Genomic DNA, 15,983 nt, shown 5'->3' on the forward strand with positions numbered 1-15,983 from the left:
TTACTTTCAAAGGGTTTTTTTGGGATCTGAATAGAGCAGTGCGGGAGTTTTTATGCAAGGGAAAATTAGCACGAGTAGTTTTGCATAAACTTACATGGAAATATGGTGGATTGCAGTTCCATCATTTTCAAAATTATTATGAAGTGGCTCAGTTGAAATTTGTTAGTTTGTTTGATATGGACCAATCTCCAAGTTGGGCAAAGGTGGAAATGGCTTGTATATGTGAAGTAGAGATACATCAGTTTATATTTAAGTGGAATGAGAATTTATTGTGGGAATGTAATATGCTGATACTAAAACATTTGTTAAGGATATGGGGTAAACAAAATATGGTTTTAGGATCAAAAGGTAAATTATAAATCCAAACCCCGTTTATATTATAATCAGCTTATTCCTTTTTCAATGTTTAATAATCATTTAAAGAGATGGAATTCTAAGGTATAAGATAGTTCATGACTGTTTTGAAGGCCAGTTTCTTTTCCTTTAACCAATTGAGGGAGAAATTTGATATATCTGTAAACTCTTTATTTGTGTATTATCAACTTTGAGCTTTGATAAAAGATAATTATGGTAAAGAGATGAATTTACCCATGTTGATGAAATTTGAGTCCTTTATTTCTTCTGTACCTAAGAAAGGTTATATTTTGGGTATGTACCAAGATGCGATGGATAAACCGGATTGGGAAAAATCTAGACTTAAATGGGAAAGTGATTTAACTTATATTTTTCCTGAAGATAATTGGGAGGCTATGTGCCATGATAGTGTAACTAAAGTGACAAATGTACAATATGGAATGGTTAATTGTAATTTTTTGCATCAGTTATATTTGACTCCAGAGAAATTTTAAAAATGTGTTTAGTTATTCGGATTCTTGTTTTAGATGTGGATTATGTATTGGAACTTTTTTACATACTCTCTGGTCTTATGTTAAAGTACAACCATTTTGGGATGGAATTAGATTGGTTTTGGAAAAATTATTTAACATTAAATTGCCATTAGACCCATCAATTTTTTTGTTGGGATATATGGTTTCTTTGAAAGGACTAGGGTTGGATAAATTTCAAATTGCATTTGTACGTCTAGTGTTGTCTTCAGCACGAAAATGTGTAGCTAGTACTTGGAAAGATAATGTGGAAATTAACATATCACGCTGGCATTTGAGAACGTATTATTATGGAAAAAATTACATGTAATTTACATGATAATTATTCATTTTTGTTAAAATGTGGTCTCCTTATTTGGAGTATTAATGAATTTGGAAATTCTTTGAAATATTCTTTATATTAACTGTATTGTTTTTATATTTGGCTCCCCATAAGGGAGCTGGCTGAAGAGGTGGGAGGATGGGTGGGGTTTTTTTATATATAAAAAATTGTTCTTCACTTTTTTTTGTTATGTTTAACTGTATTTTGATTAAAGTCTTTAAATAAAATTTAAAAAAATACTTTAAACATGAAAATAGAATCAAACTTTAACTTATATCGATACTTAACTAACCCAAATTCTAAGCACATGTGTATGTAATGTGTGTGTAAATTTAAGAAAAGTTCTTTGGTTCACAGTTCAATCTCACTTCTCCGTTTTACAAGTTATCTGGTTGCAGGTAATTCTATACTGTGCACAGAATTTAACATGTATAAAGTTCACCAGGCTTTGGTGCTCGAAAGGAAGTTTACCGCTCAGGAAGGTCCTTGTAGGGCTTGCGGAGAGAGATTTGTTGTTCCAGGATTTCCACAACTGAAGTACCCCCATTAGTCACCTGAATGTCCCGTTGATTAAACTTGCCCCATCAGGGTTTTCCAGATGGTAACCTCTTTTTTTTCAGGCTACTACAGAGTTCCTTTCTGTTCCCCGTATTCCAAGAAAAACATCAGACAGATAGCACTTCCAGCCATCTGCCACTCTGGAGCTTTATGTTTCAAACCAGCTTCCTGGCTTGGACTGTTCAGCTGCTTTCAGTGTCACACACACTAGCTGGGAGAGTTTGTTGAACTTGTCTTATCTCTCTCTCTCGCTCTCTCTCTCTCTCTCTCTCCAACTTCCAACGGCCAGAAAGCCCATGTGACTCTCTCACTTGCAAAAAACCCCACCTTCTTCAGCAAACCACAGGAGTTCTCCCCCTTGGTCAAGCTGTTGTCTTAGGTAAACAAAACCTAGGAATGACCTTTCTGTGAGCACTTTGCAGGAAGGTCAGAAGCCTTGTAGTTATCCAACCATCCAGCCTGTCTCCAATTCCAAACAATGGTCTATTCATTTCATGACATCATTTTAATTAGCACCTATTTGTGAAATGTGCATAAAAATCTCCAAAGATCCTGCAATGTCACTGAATATGAATTCTTCAGTTTTTAAAATAAGATCTGTTTCAAAATGTGTGTATGTATGTAACCTACTCTAATTTTACCAAATTCTCCTAAATATTTATACATTACAGTATTGCCCTTTGTTCAGCTCTGTCTGCTGATACTTCCCAACACTGCAGCTTATTGCTACCTCACTGAACTCAAAACTCAAAATTAACCTGTTGGGAGGACTTTAAAAAATAATTAACATTGGATGGATACAATTGAGTGGCTGGCATGGATGTGATGGGGGAAATGCTCGGTTTCCATGCTTTGTCTCTCGGTGAAACACATCACCATTTTACTGTGTGAACAGAACTTGTTAATGTTCTCAGGATTTATCCCTTTCTTTTGATATTTCTCTTTGATTCTGATGCTAAAAGTCATTGGCTCCTTTAAAAAAAATCCAAGGATTTTGAATGACTCTAAAGGAGCACGTTTGCATTCTTCCATGAAGCTTCACTTTAAGGCTGACAAATATCTGATTTTATAACATTTCAAGTTTATTATCATCTGGCTGTACACATGCAATGAGTTGAAACAGTGTTTCTCCAGACCACGGTGCATATTCACACTGTATGGCAGATAATAATCCAATATATACATAAAGATATAATTTAAAATAAATATACATAGATATTTTCAGATGACTTGCTTGGTTAAAAAATGCTGTTCATTAATCTCACAGACTGCAGGAAGAATCTGTTTCCCAGCCATGCTGTTTGATGCCTCAATTTTCAGACTTCTGACTTCAGGAGTGGCTCAGTCATTTGTTTCATCCTCCATTCCCTGCTCACCGCTGCACCCTAGCATTTGCTTTATTACATCATTGGTGCCAACAGTTCACTATTTCCTTGGCGCTTTGCTGACCAGGAGCAGGCACAATGATGTTTAGTGGAGCATTTGCTGCTTTATGATGATGGTCTCAGTCTACCTTTAATTACTTTGGTTTCGCAGCTCAACATTTTAACTTATTTCCTTCACAGTGGTTGTACTAATTATAACTCACAGATTTGTCTCAATCTCATACAGGTTCAATGTCACATTTTTATTTTCCTTTCAGTCCTTTGCATAACAAAGTACATTTGCTATGTTCAACTTAATTCACCGTTTTTTTTTCCTTTAGTTCCTCTCTGGATCATTCTCTCCCTTATCACACTTATCATCGGTACCACACGAGCAGTTTGTGCAGCGCTATTACAACAGCAGCGACCACAGTTCGAATCCAGTGCTGTCTGTAGGGAGTTTGTTCATTTTTCCCATGTCTGCATGGGTTTCTTCCAGGTGCTCCAGTTTCCTCCCTTCCTTCAAAAATGTACAGGGGTTGAAGGTTAATTGAAGTAATTGAGCAGCACAGGCTTGTGGGCTGGAAGGGCCTGTTACTGTGTTGTATGTCTAAATTTAAATCTGACCAACTCGCATTCTGATTTCAGTGGGAAGAATTGTAACTTTTCCAGCCATCCAAATGATGTTGAATCTGTTTTCTCTTCCATGTTAAGAGCACTTTGAATTGAAAATATTACTGTGTACCTGACAATCATGGACTTTTGATGGCGGTCCTGCCAGATCAGCTGTAATGTCAATGCTGCCACTGGTGCAGACTGGTGGTCCTAACGCTGAAACCTCCTTCGAGGCTTTAAACGGCCTGTTAAAGGAGCCGATAGTGTTTTCAGTGAACTCCTGCAACTGTGGAGGTCTGTGCACAAATGCACCATTTGTGCTCAGTAGTGCCAAAAGAATTTGCAGACTCCAGGGAGCAATGAAAGGCACCAGAAACAGGGAGAGAAACCCCCCCCCCCCCCCACCATTGTGAAGGAGAAGCAGAGGATCCGACCCTACAGGATGATGACAAAGGCAGCGAATCAGTGAGGGGCTCAGTGGCTGAGGGGTCCTATAGAATGCTGACCATGGCAGCGGATCAGTGAGGGGCTCAGAAGCTTAAGGACCCATCCAGGCTATGGGCAACTTGCATTTTGGGAACCTGCATGGCTGGAAGCTGCTGGAGACTGGCATGTAGGATCCAAGTTTTGGAATCTGGATTCAAGAGGGTGCTGAGGGCAAGAAGGGCTCCCAAAAGCTCTTGGTCACAGAAGGCTTCCTGATTGTGTCAGATTTGGAGCTAAGGCTGCTGATGTATCAAAAAGGGTTCTGTGCAGCCTCACAGGCTGCAGGAGTGCTGGAGATGAATCCATGGAAAATCAGTGGGTCAGAAGGGACTCTCTTTTGCTTTCCTTTTCTCTTTCTGTAAGGGGAACCAACCGGGCGACAGAAACGTTAATTCTTTGTCTGCCTTATGGCAGGTTGAAGGCAATTTCATGTAAATTTACATGTTCTGTACGATTTCGAAGAAATATGGGAAACTGATGTGTGTAGCCTGCTCTCCCTCATAAAATATCCCACAGGTACCAATAATGGGCTCAGCTGCTCCTTCATATTCAGATCAGTTTTGTGCTGGTGTGTGAGCTCAGCAGGGGAGTTTGATCTACAATGATACACAAGAAGCTCTTTGTGCCAAATTTCATTGGTCTCCTGAAGTGTCTTGCAGCTTCGGACTTTCCAAAATCCCCTCTGTTCTAGAAAAACCCCCCCACCCCACCCAATTATTACAACAGAGTGGTTTCCCGACTGCTACCACACAGAGGATTATTGCAAGGATCCTCCTTAACCACCTCCTCCCACTGGCTAAAGAGCTGCTCCCTGAATCATAGTGTGGATTGTGTGTATTCTTTGCATGGTAACAGGGTCACAAGCCTGCAACACCCAATAACACCCATGTGGCCAATCCTGGATGTCTTTGGAATGTGCGAGGAAACCAGAGGCATCTCAATAAAATCCACGCAGTCAGGATGAGAACGTATAAACTCCTCACAGACAGTGCCAGGTTTGAAACCGGGCCACGGCCGCTGTAATAGCTAACTGTGCTGACCAATTTGGGATGGAATTATGAGGTGTGTAAAATGGGATCAGTGTAAACAGATGCTTGATGTAACCCAGATGGTTGTCATGGACACCAAAGGCTTGTTGCCATTCTGTCTTATTTTTTTTCTCTTGGGCTTCCTGTTCCATCTGTGGTAGGGTTTTAGAATTCACAATGGACAGTGGAGCAAATCACCTTGACCCCAAGGAGCTGAAGGAGAAGACAACAGGTGTTTTTTGAGCATAGCATTTGGTGGCATGGTTAGCGCCACCCTGTGACCAGGGTTTGAAACTCACACTGACTGTCAGGAGTTTGTATGTTCTCCCTGCTGTTCTGATAAGAGTCCTAGTGCTAATCCTAACCACTGGGGGGGATTCAACATGGATGCCTCCATGAGGTCTTGTCTGTGTATGCTTTAGCTAATAAATATAGTTGTTTTAAAAGAAGCCAGGTTTCTTTATTACAATAAAATAAACATCACACCCATGTCTGCATGGGTTTCCCCCCAGGGGCTTTGGTTTCTTCCCACCATTCAAAGTGTACTGGGGGTGTCGATTAATTGAGTGTAATTGGTCAGCATGGGGTGATGGGCTGAAAGGGCCTGTTATTGTGCTGTATGTCTAATATGTAATAAATAGATAAATTGATAAATAAATAGATAAATAAATACATTGGTGATAAATGTAAATTTAAAATGTATACATTGCTTGAAGCTTTTCTGAGGTTTCTAAATTCTACCCCAATAATTATTCACGAAAGGTCTGCCCTTTTCACAATGATTTTTGGCTTTTATTTATGAGATCAATGTCTTAGATTTTGAAAGAGCTTCAAAGCTGTGATAACTTCAATAAGCAATAATAATTAAAAAAAGAAATTATTAGTCCCTAACAAGGGATATTTGCAGGAGTTATCAATGTTTAATGCCGGAGATGTGTACCTCATCTTAGAGGATTCAAAACTGCGAATGAAAGAGTTTATTGTTTCTTGACATCTGCAGTTGCAGTCACCAAAGATGGAATGGGGTCAAAGGAATGCAGAGCTAGAGGAACTGATGTAGAATCTGCAGGGAGTCGATGAAAAGAACCATAACAAGAGCATGCATCATTATCGGTCCTATTTGCAAAGCATAGAATTAAATTAAAATAATTAGTACCCCAGGTGCTGAGGTGAATGAGGAGGTGAGATGAAATGCTGGATGAGCAGGAAGAGATCAGAAGCTCTATGTCAATCCATGTATTGGAGTTTGTGGGACAATGATAGAGTGAGAAATAGCTGACTGCTTGGTTAATCCTTGATGAAGAAAATATACTTCTACTGGGGTCTGGAAAACATTCTTCGAAAATGTCGAAGTTCAGTTTATCCATCTGAGAAGAAACCATTCCACAGATGATGCTATAGACCTGTCTTTCTCCATCCTGTCCCACCTGGAGAACAACACCTAATACTCTTGGCTGCTGTTCATTTACAAGGTTGGTGTTTAATACGATCATTCCCCAGAGGCTGGTGGAGAAACTGTTCTCGCTGGGACTCAACACCCCTCTCAGAAACTGGATCCTGGACTTCCTAACAGAAAGACCACAGTCTGTCCTGGTCAGCAGCAGAACGTTGAGCACTGTCACACTGAGCACTGGTGCACCTCAGGGCTGTGTGCTCAGCCCACTCCTGTTCACGCCACTGACCCACGACTGCATCATCAGATCCAGCTTCAACAGTGTCATCGACTTTGCAGATGGCACAACATTAGTTGGCCTGATCAGCAGCAAAAATGAGTTGCACTATAGAGAAGAGGTGGATAATCTCATAATATGGTGTGATAATAACAATGTGAGTCACATCATGGACAAGACAAAGGATATGATTGTGGATTTCAGGAGGACCAGGAACAACCATCCTTCACTCCACATCAATAACTCTGATGTAGAGTGAGTGGAGAGCACCAAGTTCCTTGGAGTTCACTGAACTAGTGATCTATCATGGACACAATCTCCTCACTTGTCAGGAAGGTACAAAAACGACTGTACTTCCTGAGAAGAATGAAGCAGGCAAGGCTACTATGCACCATTATGTCAGCCCTCTATAAGAGCTCGACCAAGAGCATCCTAGCTGGCTGCATCACTATGTGGTATGGTTCCTGCAGAGAAATAAATCCATAGGACAAGAAGAGTGGCAGAGAGGATCAATAGAGTCTCTACCACCACCCCCCCCCTATCGATGTGACCTACCAGGATTGTTGTCTGAAGAGGATGTACAAAATCGTTGAGGACCCCTTCCACCCTGTCCATAGCATCTTTCAGCTGCTCCCATCGGGAAAGAGATATAGGAGTATCAGAGCCAGCACCACCTGGTTGAGTAACAGCTTCTTCCCACAGGCGGTGGGAATGCTGAACAATCAGAAGAACTGCTCACACTTACCATCCAAGATTCTCATATTCTTGAAACAAAATTTAATTTTTTATTTGTATAGATTAATACTTCTCATGCATATGTATTGTTTTTCTGTATGTGTGTTATGTCTGGTTGTATGTCTTACTAACACCCTATTCCAGCAGAGAGACAGCCTGAAGACTACCTGGATGCATCCCCGATCCAAACACCGGCACCTCCTGGACTACGTTCTAGTGCGAGGAAGAAACAAACAAGATGTGCTCCATACCAGGGTCATGCCCAGCGCGGAATGCCACACTGACCACCGGCTTGTTCGCTGTAAGCTCAACCTTCACTTCAAGCCAAAGTTCAAGAACAGTGGAGCCCCCAGAAAGAGGTTCAATGTTGGAAACTTGCAGTCAGACATAGTGAGAGGAAACTTCCGGGCAAACCTCCAAGCAAAGCTCGAGGATGCAAACTGCCTCACGGACGCATTTTCTGAAACCTTCTGGGATCAGCTGAAAACAGCCAGACTGCAATCCACTGAAGAGGTACTGGGCTTCTCTTCCAGGAAAACCAAGGACTGATTTGACGAAAACAACCAGGAAATCCAGGAGCTGCTGGCAAAGAAGCAATCTGCCCACCAGGCTCACCTTGCAAAGCCTTCCTGGCCAGAGAAAAAATGAGCCTTCCGTCTCGCATGCAGCCACCTTCAGCGCAAACTCCGGGAGATCCAAAATGAGTGGTGGACTAGCCTCGCCAAACGAACCCAGCTTAGCGCCGACATTGGCAACTTCAGGGGTTTTTATGAGACACTAAAGGTTGTGTACGGCCCCTCACCCCAATTCCAAAGCCCGCTGCGCAGATCAGACGGCGAAGTCCTCCTCAGCGACAAGATCTCCATCCTCAATCAATGGTCAGAATACTTCCAATCCCTTTTCAGTGCCAACCGCTCAGTCCAAGAATCTGCCCTGCTCCAGATCCCTCAACAACCCTTGAGTCTAGAGCTGGATGAGGTCCTTACCCGGGAAGAGACATACAAGGCAATTGAACAACTGAAAAGTGGCAAAGCAGCAGGTATGGATGGAATCCCTCCCAGAGGTCTGGAAGGCTGGCGGTAAAGCTCTGCATACCAAACTGCATGAGTTTTTCATGCTCTGCTGGGACCAAGGAAAGCTGCCTCAGGACTTTTGTGATGCTATCATCATCACCCTGTACAAAAACAAAGGCGAGAAATCAGACTGCTCAAACTACAGGGGAATCACGCTGGTCTCCATTGCAGGCAAAATCTTCGCTGGATTCTCCTTAATAGATTAATACCTAGTGTCGCCGTAAATGTCCTCCCAGAAACACAGTGTGGCTTTCGTGCAAACAGAGGAACTACTGACATGGTCTTTGCCCGCAGACAGCTCCATGAAAAGTACAGAGAACAAAACAAAGGACTCTACATCACCTTTGTTGACCTCACCAAAGCCTTTGACACCGTGAGCAGGAAAGGGCTTTGGCAAATACTAGAGTGCCTCGGATGCCCCCCCAAGTTCCTCAACATGGTTATCCAACTGCACAAAAACCAACAAGGTCGGGTCAGATACAGCAATGAGCTCTCCGAACCCTTCTCCATTGACAACGGCGTGAAGCAAGGCTGCATTCTCGCACCAACCCTCTTTACTATCTTCTTCAGCATGATGGTGAAACAAGCCAATAAAGACCTCAACAATGAAGATGGTGTTTATATCCGGTACCGTACGGATGGCAGTCTCTTCAATCTGAGGCGCCTGCAAGCTCACACCAAGACACAAGAGCAACTTGTCCGTGAACTACTCTTTGCAGACGATGCCGCTTTAGTTGCCAATTCAGAACCAGCTCTCCAGCGCATGACGTCCTATTTTGCGGAAACTGCCAAAATGTTTGGCCTAGAAGTCAGCCTGAAGAAAACTGAGGTCCTCCATCAGCCAGCTCCCCACCATGACCACCAGCCCCCCCACATCTCCATCGGGCACACTGAACACAAAACGGTAAACCAGTTTACCTACCTGGGCTGCACCATTTCATTTGATGCAAGGATCGACAAAGAGATGGACAACAGACTCGCCAAGGCAAATAGCTCCTTTGGAAGACTTCACAAAAGAGTCTGGAAAAACAACCACCTGAAGAAACACACAAAGATCTGTGTGTACAGAGCCGTTGTCATGCCCACGCTCCTGTTCGGCTCTGAATCATGGGTCCTCTACCGGCATCACCTACGGCTCCTAGAACGCTTCCATCAGCGCTGTCTCTGCTCCATCCTCAACATTCATTGGAATGACTTCATCACCAACATCGAAGTACTCGAGCTGGCAGAGTCCGCAAGCATCGAATCCACGCTGCTGAAGACCCAACTGTGCTGGGTGGGTCACATCGCCAGAATGGAGGACCATCGCCTTCCCAATATCGTGTTCTATGGTGAGCTCTCCACTGGCCACCGAGACAGAGGTGCACCAAAAAAGAGGCACAAGGACTGCTTAAAGAAATCTCTTGGTGCCTGCCACATTGACCACCGCCAGTGGGCTCATATCGCCTCCAACCGTGCATCTTGGCGCCTCACAGTTCAGTGGGCAGCAACCTCCTTTGAAGAAGACCGCAGAGCCCACCTCACTGACAAAAAACAAAGGAGGAAAAACCCAACACCCAACCCCAACCAACCAATTTTCCCTTGCAACCGCTGCAACCGTGCCTGCCTGTCCCGCATCGGACTTGTCAGTCACCAACGAGCCTGCAGCAGACGTGGACATACCCCTCCATAAATCTTCATCCGCGAAGCCAAGCCAAAGAAGAAAGAAAAGTGCCTCGTTTTGCACCAAGGTCTGGAGAACACTGTTTTGTAGGGTTGTACTTGTACACTCAAATGAAAATAAATGACTTGACTGAGCTGGTTACCAGATTCAAAAAATCTGTATAACCTAAGAGCAGAAACTAGGAAAGGTTCTTGATGAAGCCACTGGATAATTCACATGTCAAAGGCATGTTACAGTCAACAGGTTCCACCCATCCTGCTTTCCTCAGTTCAACTCTCCCACATTTCAGTTTCATTTCATTTGACATAAACCCAACAGTGTGCCTGTTCAGGGTTTGCTACATTTCTGTTGATACAAGGTGCACCACTTGTCAATGTACTTGTGGAAACTGACAACTCGTTTCAATACATGTTTTCAATGTTACCGAGGGAGATGAAATTGAATGAAACTTGAGCTCTATGGTGGCAGTCAGGGAGGTGAGATTGATCAGTGGGCCATCTTTTTGGAGCTGGCACAGGTTTTGGACATCCTCTCCTCTGTAGCAGATGCAGCAGTTTAGTTCTGTCAAACCCATGATAGTTGTCTGCATTGAGTGAGCATCATAGTGAAAGCTTGTTGATGTCTGCAATCAATGACTGCGCACAAATTGATTCTTATCTTGAGTGGCCAACAGAACAGATGAATTCAGGAACAGGAGAGCACAACTTGGCTCTTGAGTCTAGTTTTCCAACTAATTATATCATGGATGATTTGAGGCCTAACTCTATTCACACACCTTCACACGAATTGTCTTCATCACTTCAGTTGTCCTTAATCTATTCTGGGGAGAACAGTGATGCCACTTGTGGAGTCTTCATCTCTTCATGCCAGAGACTTGTGTGCAACCTGTCTGGTTCCTCAATAAGTTTTAAAAAGTTTAGATTGCAAAGAGTTAGTAATTCACAAAATTTATGTGGGACCAAAATTAAACTTTTTTAATATTGTAAATAAACATTCCCATTCAAATCTAGCAAAGGCATTTTCAGTATCTAAAGAGATAACACATTCTGAGGAAGAGATGGAGAGGGAATATATAATATTCAATAACCGTCGTATATTAAAATATGAATTACAGTTTTAATAAAACCCATCTGATCTTCTGAAATAATAAGAGGTAAAGTATTTTCCAATCTACTGGCCAAGATTTTAGATAAAATTATTGCATCAACATTTAGAAGAGAAATTGGCCCTTAGGAGGCACAAATTGATAAATCTTGTTTCTTTTTGGGATGAGAGAAATCTTTGCATCATAAAAAAGTGGTTAGTAAGTTCTGGATTTAAGAGCCAGAAAATACAGAACAGAAACAGGGTACCAGCAGGTGGGAAAAAGTTTTACTAAACTCGACAGGACCTGGTGCTTTGCCAACTTGTAATGATTTAATAATCATTATTAATTCTCCCTGTGAAATAGGTTTTTCTAACTGCGATTGTGCTTCTGAAGAAAGAATAGGTATTGTCAAATGGTCCAGAATATTTATCATAGGAGTTCAATTAATGGGAAAGTCAAATTTATAAAGATTGGAATAATACTTTCTAAACGTATCATTAATTTCTACATGGTCAATGGTGATATTACCATCCTCTTTGTGAATCTCCAAAATAAGACATTTTAGCGACTAAGTCTTTTATTTGATTTTCCAAAAGTTTATCTGGCTTATTACCGTGAATATAAAATTGGCTCTTACTTTTCAAAAGTTGTGTTTCAATAGGATAAGTAAAAAAAAAAATATTTAGTTTTAAGATCAACACGTTTTTAAAATATTTCTGATTTCAGAATAAGAGCGTATTGTTGGTCTAAAAGCTTTATTTGATTGGTAAGTGCATTCTCAGCATTAGCTTCTTTTTTTCATTTTTGACAGATACGAAATTATTTGTCCTCTATATAAGCTTGAAAGAATCCCAGACAATTAAGCTATATACCATTGAAGAAGAATTGTTATCAAAGAAAAATACAATCTGTTCCTTCAGAAATTTCAAAAAATCTGAATCAGGGAGTAAAATTGATTTAAAAGCTCCAGTGTCTAATAGATTGAGATAAATCAGGAAAGCTCAGTGATAAAACCACCGGAGCATGATCTGAAATTACAATAGACTCATATTTAGATGCACTAATTAATGAAATTGTTTATTAGTAAAAAAGTAATCAATTTGTAAATATGTATGTTGGACACTACACATATATATATATATATATATATATATACACACACACACACACACGCACACACAGATATTATATATATATATATATATATATATATATATATATATATATATATAAAAGGAGTATTCCTTATCTTTAGGGTGGAGAAAACACCATACATCAAAAATGCCACACTTTAGCAAGAAAGAACTTATTCAAATGTATCTGTTTTAGAAGACGACTGGTCTAAGACAGGGTCTAATAAGTTTAAATTCAGTAAGGAAGTAAAGAAATGTTCAATAAATCTGGTTCATCAACATTAGGACCATAAATGTTAGCAGAAATGATCCTTCTAATTATATAGTGTGATAGTACAGATTCTATCACCAATGTGTATATGTACAGATGTACAGATGGTAGTGTAGGATGACTGTGATTGGCTGAGAGTGTAGCCACACTGACTGGCAGGTCTTAAAGGATTGCTCCTAGCCAGACCAGGTCATTCTGGACTGATCGACCTACTTGTGATATGCTCCAGTCTTTTAGTTAATAAAAGCCTTGGTTTGGATCAACGTCTTTGGTTCTTTCGACGCGCATTACATATAGTTTTTCATAAACAATAAGAAAATTATCATTAGTATTAGAAACAACATTATGATGAGCAAAAGGAATAAATTGGTCAATTAAAATCAAAATCCTCTGGCCTTTGCCATAGAAGATTAATGAAAGTTCTGTCCCTTTCAACATCGAAAAAGACGTGGTATCATTCAAATAAATCCGTTTCTTGTAAAAATATGTTAGCCTTAATCTTTTTAAGCTGCATAGATATTTTTGTGTGTTTAATAGGATAATTTAACCACAGGTATTCCAATTCACAACCTGAATAACTTTATTCATATTAAGTAAATTAAAAGCAAAGATATTTGAAAAGAAAATTCATAAACCAAATAACTCGATTTAGCCAGGAAATTGGAAAAGCTCCACACAAGAAGGAATAAAAGCAATTGTAAATCACCATAGCAAACTTCAAAAAGGAATCCAAAAGCAAAAGCAAATCTTCCCCCAAAAGAAACTATCCCAAGAGATAGCAAATTAAATCTTAAACAATCCTTTCTCCCCCACCAATTCTTCCTTGAAGGGAACACTCCTTATCTAAATGTAAACTTCATTAAATACAGAAATAACTCACATACAGACAAATGATAAATATGCACAGTATGTATATGGGAAGAAACTGTTTCTCAATCTGATGGTTCTGATACTGCTATATCTCTTTCCTGACAGGAGTAGCTGGAAGATGCTGCCTGATTTTGCAAGCCATTTTTAGACAACAATCCCAATAAATTTCATCAATGGCGAGGAGGGAGACCCCAGTGATCCTCTCTGCTGATCTTCTGATTCTGTGGATTAACCTCTGATCTGATGCTCCACAGCAACTGCACCACAGTGTGATGTAGCTGGCCAGGAGACTCTCAACAGATCCCCTGCTGAAAGTTAACTGGATGGCGGCTGGTTGCCTTGCCCACCTCAATACTCTCAGGTGGTTCAGTCGCTGTTGCGTCTTCCTGACAAGTGAGAAGATGTTGGGTCCAGGATAGGTCACTACTTAAGTGGATTCCAAGGAACTTGGTGCTTTCTACTCTCTCCACTACCAAGCTATTTATGAGTAGTGGAGGATGGTTGTCCCTGGTCTTCCTGAAGTCCACAATCATATTTTAAATTTAAATTAGACATACAGGATTGTAACGGGCCAATTCAGCCCTATGAGTTCCGTGCTGCCCAAATTACACCCCATTAACCAAACCCCAGTATATTTTTGAAGGGCGAGAAGAATACGAAGCCCCCAGAGAAAATCCACGCAGAAAGTACAAACTTCTTAGAGACAGCGCAGGATTCAAACCCAGGTCTGGTCCTGATCCCTGACACTGTAAAGGCATTGCACTAACCACTACGCGAACTGTGCCATCCATCATCTCCTTTACCTTGTCCAGGTTGAGACTCAGATGCTTATTCTTGCACCATTTCACGAGATTTTCCACCGCTTCTCTGAAGTGCGACTCATCGTTGTTGCTGATGAGGCAAACTATTGTCATGTCATCTGGAAAATTGGTTACACTGTAAGAGCTGAATCTGGCATTGAAGTCTTGGGTCAATAGCATGACCAAAAGTGGGCTGACCACACACCCTGAGGTGTGCAAGAGTTCAGCTATATTGGTGCTCAGCGTTCTGCTGCCAACCCGGACAGTCCAGAATCCAGTTCCAGAGAAACCCGGGTCGCTGGTGCTGTAATAGTTTTTTTGACTATTTTTGGTCAACTTTTGGAAAATGTGGAAGGCAGTGACAAACTGTAATCTTGAAGATTTTTTAAAATAACTAGACAATATCAGGCATTTCAACTTCAAATGTGTGTGTGAGGACTCTGAGGAATGTTGTGGGGGGTAGAGAGGGGGAAACAGGATTAATTGTGTGATGCACCCGTGGGATATTGTGATGTCATGATAAGCAGCCTGGGGACCCCAGAGCAAATAGTGAGAGACACCACACAATACATAGCGTATGGAACCCTGAGAGAATAGAGTGCTTAAGGACTCTAGGGTGTTGCATTCAAAGGACTTGAAAACTAAGACACTCTGATTTAATAATTGGTGGAAGTCTCAGAGGGGAAATGTGGAAAACCTTTTTATCCTGTGTGTGGGAGGGATTAGGAACTTGGCACTGAAAGTCTGGCAGAGGTGAAAGCTCTCATTATATTTAAGCCATAGGCAATTGTATCAAAATATACAGGGTTGAATATTTAAGATACTTATTCTGTTCTCAAGTCTTTACGCCCCTGTTCTTTCCCATATGTGGGATACAGATATGAAAAAGAGCTAGACTTTCTGGACTGGATTCCAGATCCCGACAGCTCCTCTTTCTTTCGTGATTCTTTTTTTATTCACTTTTTCGTCTATCATTCTCTTCTATTTTCTACTTTCTTTCTTCTGTATTGGAACTTATTTTGGTGGGGTGGAGGGAGAGGAGGGATGAGGTTAGTTGGAAACATGAACAACCTGTATCAATTATTCTTTTTGTACACTTTATTCTGTGTGTCTGTAATAGATAATTCTTGATACTTGTTCAATCATAAAATTAAAATAAAATATTCAAAAAATATATACACTTAATGATAAATCTTGATTTTTGTAATTTAAATTATTCATTGCCTCTGTTTTTGAGGTTCAAAGACTACTTTTAAATCCATTCCCTCCTGAGTAACTGATTTGTGCACCTATTATTCAGGCCGCCTCTTAGAATGTCACCAGCGTCAGAACATGGGACATCATAGCACAGCACACACCTTCGGCCCATGATGTTGTGCCGACTTAATGTAAACCGACTCCACAATGATCTAATTTTTCCCTAC

General features: G+C 40.9%; 1 long non-coding RNA gene across 1 annotated transcript in view; it reads right to left on the reverse strand.

The window, feature by feature from the left end:
• Positions 1–15,021, reverse strand: part of LOC138738922 (uncharacterized) — a 144,577-nt gene extending 129,556 nt beyond the window's left edge. Inside the window, exon 1 of the long non-coding RNA XR_011341865.1 lies at positions 14,563–15,021. This is a non-coding gene — a long non-coding RNA (uncharacterized lncRNA). The remainder of the gene's footprint in view (positions 1–14,562) is intronic.
• Between the last annotated feature and the right edge of the window lie 962 nt (positions 15,022–15,983).

The sequence above is a fragment of the Narcine bancroftii genome, chromosome 7 (genome assembly GCF_036971445.1).
Source record: "Narcine bancroftii isolate sNarBan1 chromosome 7, sNarBan1.hap1, whole genome shotgun sequence".
Taxonomy (NCBI): Eukaryota; Metazoa; Chordata; class Chondrichthyes; order Torpediniformes; family Narcinidae; genus Narcine; species Narcine bancroftii.